Genomic DNA, 10,000 nt, shown 5'->3' on the forward strand with positions numbered 1-10,000 from the left:
GGAGCTAACACTAAGACCGAGGGGTCTTAGAGAGCCCTCTAGTGGGGCGAATAGAGCTAGATCGAGCCTTGGGAAAGCTAGATCGAGCAGGACTGAAGCTAAACGATAAACCGAAAGGTCTGACGGGTCCTCATAAGAGGCATGGAGAAAGATCTGATACTAAAGTACCTCTCGGAAGTAATAAAATATGCCTGATGAAGCCGGGTATGATGTTTGTTGTTTGATGGCATTCATCGATTAGGTCTGGTGGATTCCCCATTACTCCGAGTGGTACTAGTAGAGGCTCCTACAGGGGTGAGCAAAGCGAGATCAAGCCTTAGGCAAGCTAGATCGAGCAGAACTGAAGCTGAAAAGCAAAATAAATGACAGGTCTGTCCAAATCAATAAACTTGAAATCCAGTGTGGTCACCACGGGTCACGAGGTGAATTCCTAGCGATTGTCTGCTGAACGTATAGGAAGGCCCGAAACGAACGATAATTTCATTGCACAGTGGAGATACTATACGTTCAGGAGTAGCATACATCGGGTTTGATCTATGATCATGTCTGGTCTCCGAGGATCCACCGGGTTACCAACTGGCACCGCTGTACTGGGTGTAAAACTGGGCCACCTGAAGTCCCGGGTGTAAAACTAGGTGCCTCTGTGCCAAAGTAGCGGCTTGCGTAGTGCATTATGCCTCCGGCTTGCGAAATGGTTATAAGCAATAACAACAGGACGCCGCGGGGTGTTCACTTAAAGGAGTAACGTTCTCTCAAGGGAGGGGATCTAAAAATCTTGATAAAACATTTATTCTATGCAAAATTTGTGCGCAAATTTTGCAAAGTAAAAAGCTGCACTGTAGCAAATTCTATGTGTGTAGCATTATTAGGGAAGTGTTGTTTGATGGCACCTCTCTACTTGATGCACCAAAGAACTACCTTGATGGCTCATGACCGCTGGTAATCTGTCGTCGCTAGTAGTTCGGAACTGAGAACAAATATGTTCGCAAATTACAACAATTATACAGCATATTGCTGAATAAAGCAGAACCGAATAATACTCAGTGACTTTACACCAAGACTGACTAATGTCTGGATTGTATCGTCCTACTCGAGTAAGGCGAAGAAAAGCTAGAAAGATACGCTTTTCACAAAGCAGGCTTAATGCATGCAAACCAAGGAGGAAGGAGTGATGCCCCTCCTTATAATAAGCAGAACCAAATAAAGAACAGACAGCATCATCTGTACAGTGACCAAGAAGAGGTGAAACTTCTGTATGTGAAAAGGCAATTTGAGCGAGATTTATTAGCAGACTAGTATTATGTTGTTTCTAGTAGGCGAAAGCCGAAACATCAACATGTGAAAATCTGATATTAAATCCTCAATCATTTTCCCTAGTATTATACAGCTATGAGTAACCTTAATTGGACACGGCAATTATTGCTGACCGGTGAAACTTTCGCATGGGAAAGACACACACACTTCTTGACAAAGCAATAAGTATTATGCTGTTTTCTAGTACGCGAAAGCAGAAACATCAGCATGTGAAAGTTGTGAAGTTGAAGAATTTTTGTGTTGAGTACGATGTTGTTACTAGTAACCATGTCGACAGCTGAGAACTGTTCTCTAACCAATAGAAGGTGAAACTTCTGTATGTGAAAAGGCAATTTGAGCGAGATTTCTTAGCAGACTAGTATTATGTTGTTTCTAGTAGGCGAAAGCCGAAACATCAACATGTGAAAATCTGATATTAAATCCTCAATCATTTTCCCTAGTATTATACAGCTACTAGTAGCCGTAATTGGTCAGGGAAACATTGTTGACCGGTGAAACTTCACATGGGAAAGACACACAAATTACTTGACAAAACAATAAGTATTATGCTGTTTCTAGTATGCGAAAGCAGAAACATCAGCATGTGAAAGTTGTGAAGTTGAAAAGTTTTTGTGTTGAGTACGGTGTTGTTACTAGTAACCATGTCGACAGCTGGAAAGCTGTTCTCTAACCAATAAAAGGTAAAACTTCTGTATCTGAAGAGGCGGCGTGATTGAGATTTTTAACAGACTAGTATTATGTTGTTTCTAGTAGGCGAGAGCCGAAACATCGACATGTGAACATCTGGTTTTTAAATCATGAGTCAATTCTCCCTAGTATGATACAGTTGTTAGCCGGTATTGGTAACAGTAGAACAGAGATTTGGAGGGCAAAACCTGCTCATGGGAAATGCTCACAGAGCGCTATCTACCAGTACACATAGTATTATGCTGTTTCTAGTACGCGCGAGCCGAAACATCAGCATGTGAAATGTGTAATCGTGGGTAACTCTAAGTGTGTAGAGTACTGTGTAGTAACTAGTAGCCATGCCAAAGCATGCATTGAAACTCTTCGTGATTTAAAAAGCTCAAAGCAAGATTGACGAGGCCGCAAGGCTATGTCTTTCTAAATTCGAACAAATCGAAAGATTGTTCAAAGTACAATTAAACTGATTGATCCTGTCAGTTGCCATATGCTTGTCTGAAAGACTAAGCCATGCATGTGCAAGCGAAGCTTGAAAAAGTGGAACCGCGAATGGCTCATTAAATCAGTTACTATCTATTAGTTGATTTGCAAGCTAAATGAATAACTGCGGTAACCCTGCAGCTAATGCATGCTGATTGTCCGACACTGTCGGAGACTTTTACAAGACTACACCGGGTGATTTGCTAAGTACAGACACATCCCGTGATGAGTCCTAGTAACTGAAAGATCCCAGATAGCTTCGGCTTGGGGACGGAACTTCCGAATTTCTGACCTATCAACCTATGATGGTAGTGTAACGGACTACCATGGTTGTGACGGGTAACGGGGAATCAGGGTTCGATTCCGGAGAGGGAGCCTTAGAAACGGCTACCACATCCAAGGAAGGCAGCAGGCACGCAAATTACCCACTCTCCGCACGAGGAGGTAGTGACTAGAAATAATGATATGAACCTTTATGGTTTGTAATCAGAATGGAATGGACTTAAAAGCTCCATTGATGAACGAGTAGAGGGCAAGTCTGGTGCCAGCAGCCGCGGTAATACCAGCCTCTACAAGCGTATGCAATAGTTGCTGCGTTTAAAAAGCTCATAGTTGGATCTGTTTGAGTAGAACGGCAACATGGTCTTCAGTTAAATCTGTTGACTCGTTCCGCTCATCCTTCGCATCGAAGAAATAGTTTGCACTTAAATGTGACGAACTGTGGAAACGGTGTTTTCACCCTGAGAAAATTAGAGTGTTCAAAGCATCCTTTGGGATCGAATAATAAAGCATGGAATAATGGAGAATGACCCGCTACTCGATTGATGCCGGTTGGCTGAGTGCGGTAATGATTGAAAGGAACAGACGGGGGCATTTGTATTGCTACGTTAGAGGTGAAATTCTTGGATCGTGGCAAGACAAACTACTGCGAAAGCATTTGCCAAGAATGTTTTCATTAATCAAGAACGAAAGTCAGAGTATTGAAGAGGATTAGATACCCTCGTAATTCTGACCATAAACTATACCAACCTACAATTTGTCAAAGTCGATCTTGACTTGGCAAGAGATTAACCGGGAAACCAAAGTTTATTGGTTCCGGGGGAAGTATGGTTGCAAAATCGAAACTTAAAGGAATTGACGGAAGGGCACCACCAGGAGTGGAGCCTGCGGCTTAATTTGACTCAACACGGGAAAACTCACCCGGTCCAGACATCTTAAGGATTGACAGATTGAATATCTTTCATGATTATATGGGCGGTGGTGCATGGCCGTTCTTAGTTAGTGGAGTGATCTGTCTGGTTAATTCCGATAACGAACGAGATCTTCTCCATCTAAATAATGAAATTCACTATATGTGAATTCAAACACTTCTTAGAGGAACTATGCGGAATTAAATACCGCAGATGAAGTGAGGCTATAACAGGTCTGTGATGCCCTTAGATGTTCTGGACTGCACGCGCGCTACACTGTGTACTTTTAGATTGAGTACTCAGCCCTTGGTCCGAAATGGACTGGGCAATCAGAGAAAAGTACAGCGCTTCAAGGGGATCGTCTGTTGTAACTTGCAGACGTGAACCAGGAATTCCTGGTACTTATGAGTCAACAACTCATAGGGATTACGTCCCTGCCCTTTGTACACACCGCCCGTCGCTACTACTGATTGGATAGTTAAGCAAGAATTGCAAATTCCTACTGTTGGGACTTCGGTCTCCGGCAACGGGATGAAGCGGATCGAGCTTAATTGTCTAGAGGAAGTAAAAAGTCGTAACAAGGTTTCCGTAGGGGAACCTGCGGAAGGATCAGTGATTGATTCCTTCGGGCATGGCTGCTGGTAGAGGCCATGTCTGTAGTGCGCATGACGCTCTGTCGCTAGAGATTGCTTGGCAACCAATCTCGAATTATGTATCGAGCTCAAAAACTACTTGTGTGGATACATAGTTCAGCAGTCATGGCAAGGGACTGCTTAAAGGGAGACTAGTTAGCAAAAGCAGCCTAGCAGAACTGCAGCTATCTAGATCTCAGAAGCTGGGTTATAGAAGCCCAGCTATAGACTTGTGAATGAGAAAGGCCTAAAAAGGTCCACAAGTCGCGTGGTTAGAACCGACACGCAAAAATCCCAGCGAGTGACAGAGCGTTGCGCTGTTCAGTGGGAAAGAGTTGAGCTACTCGGGGCGCCCACTGAACTTGCTCCGAGCCAAAGGCTCGAAAAAAACACAGCTTAGCCTCAGATCCTTTACATAGAAGGCTAGCTAAAATAAACTTACCTTGGACGAGGGTAAAGTTTAGTCAGTTCTTAGGGGAGAGTAATCCACAGCTTCTCGCCCTCTGAACATTCTCCCAGATATGTAGGTCTGGGAGAGTCTCCTCCTGTTCTTCGGAATCTGGAGGTAGACAAAGACAGTACGATACGATCTTGCATCGGGATGACTAACCGATAATGATCATAATCTGACAATTTTTCCGGCTTGAGGCACCGGAGTCAGATTAAAGACACATACTGAACTAAAGGCGTATGTGCAAAGCTTGTCGGAGTGTAGAGAGTCAAGCTGAGTTGACTCGTCACGTGGTGATGACAACAGCCATGTGCAAAACACTCACAACTTTATCGTCTATGTGGAAAAGGTTGCTAACAGCGCTCTCTATGAGAGGCCCTCGCATATAACTATACGAGGAAAAGGCGATAGAGTTGTTTGAATGTGGGGCAGGTTCATCGACAAGCTAAGTTGATCACATTCTTGTTGTGGCATCCTACTAGAATTGGTCACGGTCTGCACCAACTCTCCCCAAGTTGGCCAGACTTAAAACTAGAAATAAGGTTTGCAGCTATGTGAACCTAGAAACTGTAAAGGAGTTGAAAGAACTTAAAGGAATTGAAAGAGGCCTTGAGGTATATCCTCTTGGTAAAGACCCACAAAAGCTCACAAAAGTGGCTTCGAAGGGCAAAACTGGTTCATCCAAAACAATTGGAGAGCTTAAAGCAGAACCAATTCGAATGAAACACTATTGGTGAAACTTCATCATGAGAACGTCACAAGCTGATCACGCTCTATGATATGACTAGTATTATGTTGCTTCTAGTAGGCTAAGCGCAAGCCGAAACATCAACATGTGAAAGTCGTAGAATTTTGCAATCAAACTGTGGCTAGTACTGTGATGTTACTAGTAACCTGGTGTTCCGTCATATGGCCAAGAGAGCATTTGAAGGCGAAACTTCTGCATGGGAAAGCTGCATCATGATCAAAATTTTATATCGAGTATTATGTTGACGTTAGTAGGCCTTGGCCGAAAACGCAGCATGTGAAAGGTATAGATAAAAGTTATTGTTGCAGTCAGTACTGTGTAGTTACTAGTAGCTGGATTTAAGCTCAAAATGAGACACTGTTGGTGAAACTTCATCATGAGAATGTCACAAGCTGATCAAGCTCTATGATATGACTAGTATTATGTTGCTTCTAGTAGGCTAAGCGCAAGCCGAAACATCAACATGTGAAAGTCGTAGAATTTTGCGATCAAATTGTGGCTAGTACTGTGATGTTACTAGTAACCTTGTGTTACGTCATATGGCCAAGAGAGCATTTGAAGGCGAAACTTCTGCATGGGGAAGCTGCATCATGAACAAAAGTTTATATCGAGTATTATGTTGACATTAGTAGGCCCTGGCCGAAAGCGCAGCATGTGAAAGGTATAGATAAAAGTTATCGTTGCAGTCAGTACTGTGTAGTTACTAGTAGCTGGATTTAAGCTCGAAATGAGACACTGTTGGTGAAACTTCATCATGAGAACGTCACAAGCTGATCACGCTCCATGATATGACTAGTATTATGTTGCTTCTAGTAGGCTAAGCGCAAGCCGAAACATCAACATGTGAAAGTCGTAGAATTTTGCGATCAAATTGTGGCTAGTACTGTGATGTTACTAGTAACCTTGTGTTACGTCATATGGCCAAGAGAGCATTTGAAGGCGAAACTTCTGCATGGGGAAGCTGCATCATGAACAAAAGTTTATATCGAGTATTATGTTGACGTTAGTAGGCCCTGGCCGAAAGCGCAGCATGTGAAAGGTATAGATAAAAGTTAGCGTTGCAGTAGTACTGTGTAGTTACTAGTAGCTGGATTTAAGCTCGAAATGAGACACTGTTGGTGAAACTTCATCATGAGAACGTCACAAGCTGATCACGCTCTATGATATGACTAGTATTATGTTGCTTCTAGTAGGCTAAGCGCAAGCCGAAACATCAACATGTGAAAGTCGTAGAATTTTGCAATCAAACTGTGGCTAGTACTGTGATGTTACTAGTAACCTTTTCTTACGTCATATGGCCAAGAGAGCATTTGAAGGCGAAACTTCTGCATGGGGAAGCTGCATCATGAACAAAAGTTTATATCGAGTATTATGTTGACGTTAGTAGGCCCTGGCCGAAAGCGCAGCATGTGAAAGGTATAGATAAAAGTTATCGTTGCAGTCAGTACTGTGTAGTTACTAGTAGCTGGATTTAAGCTCGAAGTGAGACACTGTTGGTGAAACTTCATCATGAGAACGTCACAAGCTGATCACGCTCTATGATATGACTAGTATTATGTTGCTTATAGTAGGCTAAGCGCAAGCCGAAACATCAACATGTGAAAGTCGTAGAATTTTGCGATCAAATTGTGGCTAGTACTGTGATGTTACTAGTAACCTTGTGTTACGTCATATGGCCAAGAGAGCATTTGAAGGCGAAACTTCTGCATGGGGAAGCTGCATCATGAACAAAAGTTTATATCGAGTATTATGTTGACGTTAGTAGGCCCTGGCCGAAAGCGCAGCATGTGAAAGGTATAGATAAAAGTTAGCGTTGCAGTCAGTACTTGTAGTTACTAGTAGCTGGATTTAAGCTCGAAATGAGACACTGTTGGTGAAACTTCATCATGAGAACGTCACAAGCTGATCACGCTCTATGATATGACTAGTATTATGTTGCTTCTAGTAGGCTAAGCGCAAGCCGAAACATCAACATGTGAAAGTCGTAGAATTTTGCAATCAAACTGTGGCTAGTACTGTGATGTTACTAGTAACCTTTTCTTACGTCATATGGCCAAGAGAGCATTTGAAGGCGAAACTTCTGCATGGGGAAGCTGCATCATGAACAAAAGTTTATATCGAGTATTATGTTGACGTTAGTAGGCCCTGGCCGAAAGCGCAGCATGTGAAAGGTATAGATAAAAGTTATCGTTGCAGTCAGTACTGTGTAGTTACTAGTAGCTGGATTTAAGCTCGAAGTGAGACACTGTTGGTGAAACTTCATCATGAGAACGTCACAAGCTGATCACGCTCTATGATATGACTAGTATTATGTTGCTTATAGTAGGCTAAGCGCAAGCCGAAACATCAACATGTGAAAGTCGTAGAATTTTGCGATCAAACTGTGGCTAGTACTTTGATGATGCTTGTAGCCAACCGAATTGGTTGAAAAGCCCAATAAGTAAGCTAACTTGGGAGAGCTTGTTGGAAACCAAATGCTACTAGATTGGTCCAAATACATCCTTCAACAGGGGATCACTTGGCTCGCTTTACGAAGAGGAGCACAGCTATATGTGTTAATTCGGTATGAATCGCAAGATTTGTTTACCGACCTCTCTAACGCAAAAGGCGGTCTCGGCTTCGGCTGTTGACTGCGTCCGATTCAGGGTTATATAACTCTCGATTGAACACATTGATGTTCTATTGTTGGTGCTTCCAATAAAATTGGAACACTTAAAGCAGAACCGATTCAAATAATAGCATTCTGATCAATGATTGCATTCCTTGATCAAGAACTGCTGGAGTCATTGTGATGGCGAATTTTCTTCATAAGAAAATTGCAAAGAGACGGAACTTAATGAGACTAGTATTATGTTGTTTCTAGTAAGCGGAAGCTGAAACAGCAACATGTGAAAATCAAGTTTTGTTCAATGATCTCGAGGCGATAAGTACTATGAAGCAACTAGTAGCCTAAGCATGACTCAGATTTGAGACAGTCAAAAAGACTGGCGAAACTTCTTCACATGAAAGTTACATAGAGAACTACAAATGTATACAGCGAGTATTATGTTGTTTCTAGTAGGCGAAAGCTGAAACATCAACATGTGAAAGTTGTCTGCAAACTGTAGAACGATATGTGATTAGTACTGTGCTGTTACTAGTAGCCAGTCTGACTGTAGAAGCCAAGACAAAGGGAAACTAATGCATCTGAAAAGGACAAGTTATGGAAAGGTATGCACGATAAGTATTATGTTGTTTCTAGTAAGCGGCAGCTGAAACATCAACATGTGAACGTCGTTGTGTACAGTAACCTAGAACTATATAGTCCTTAGTAACGTGCATTTACTAGTACCTGTAATTGGTATTCAGACTCAGGCAGTTTGGAATAGTTTGGCAAAGATGCACCAGAGAAAACTGGGATTTGATACAGAAATTGTTGAATACAAGTATTATGCTGCTTCTAGTAGGTTGAATCCGAAACATCAGCATGTGAAAATTGAAAACATTTCTGGTTCGAATTGTCACAAGTATTTGGTGATCTGAGTAGCCAAACTCACTACAACGCCAATTGAAGGCAAAAATTCTCAACGGGAAAAGCTATTCTCATTGAATGAGCTAACAAGACGAGTATTATGTTGCTTCTAGTAGGCGAAAGCCAAAACATCAACATGTGAAAGTCTTGCTGAACAAATTTAATGTTGTTGAGCTCAGTACCGTGTGAATTAGTAGCCATAATTGGCGAGCGAAAATTGAACTGGCGAAACTTCGTCTTTGGAAAATTGCAGATGCCGAGCACTTATTTTGCAACGAGTATTATGTTGACTGTAGTAAGCGAAAGCCGAAACAGCAACATGTGAAAGCTGTTGAAATTTGTGGTCATTTTGCAATAAGTACAAGGAGTGTAACTAGTAGCCAGGTCAAAATTTGGGATAAGAATGAGCAAAAATTCTGCATGAGAACAGTTGAAATTATGAAACTAAATTACAAAGACTAGTATTATGTTGTTTCGAGTACGCGAAAGCGGAAACATCAACATGTGAACGTTTGTAACGAAGTTTCGTTAATTTTCAGCCTAGTACTGAGCAAGAACGAGTAGCCTCATCTCCAATCCCACGCAAAATGTAGTGAAATATGTGAGTGAACCTTATTCACGGTGAGGGTTTCCCGAGGTCTGTATTGCAGCGAGTATTATGTTGCTTCTAGTAAGCGAAAGCTGAAACAACAACATTTGAAAGTTGGAATTAATGACTGAATGGAAACTTCGACCTGTGTTTGATAGTAGTAGCGAACAAAACTGCTGAATCGGTTTCTGTCTCATATTGGTCAGTGAACCAATTAAGAGACAATCAACTACATAACCTGAATTGGGCGAGAGAACCCCCTTAACTTAAGCATATCAGTAAGGGGAGGAAAAGAAATCAACTGAGAATCCCTTAGTAATGGCGAATGAACAGGGAAAAGCTCATCGGGAAGAGAAATGGCAACATTTCTCGGTGTCCGGTATGGTTTGATGCTAGACTGG

General features: G+C 42.0%; 1 non-coding gene and 1 pseudogene across 1 annotated transcript in view; both read left to right on the top strand.

The window, feature by feature from the left end:
• The first annotated feature begins 7,997 nt into the window (after window positions 1-7,997).
• Window positions 7,998-8,149, top strand: LOC142358184 (5.8S ribosomal RNA; annotated as a pseudogene).
• A 1,683-nt stretch (window positions 8,150-9,832) lies between these two features.
• The window catches only part of LOC142358185 (large subunit ribosomal RNA), a 3,522-nt gene continuing 3,354 nt past the window's right edge, over window positions 9,833-10,000 (top strand). The window contains exon 1 of the ribosomal RNA XR_012761769.1: window positions 9,833-10,000. This exon is cut by the window's right edge and continues 3,354 nt beyond it. This is a non-coding gene — a ribosomal RNA (large subunit ribosomal RNA).

Source organism: Convolutriloba macropyga, unplaced genomic scaffold (genome assembly GCF_964194025.1).
Source record: "Convolutriloba macropyga unplaced genomic scaffold, txConMacr16.3 SCAFFOLD_4497, whole genome shotgun sequence".
Taxonomy (NCBI): domain Eukaryota; kingdom Metazoa; phylum Xenacoelomorpha; order Acoela; family Convolutidae; genus Convolutriloba; species Convolutriloba macropyga.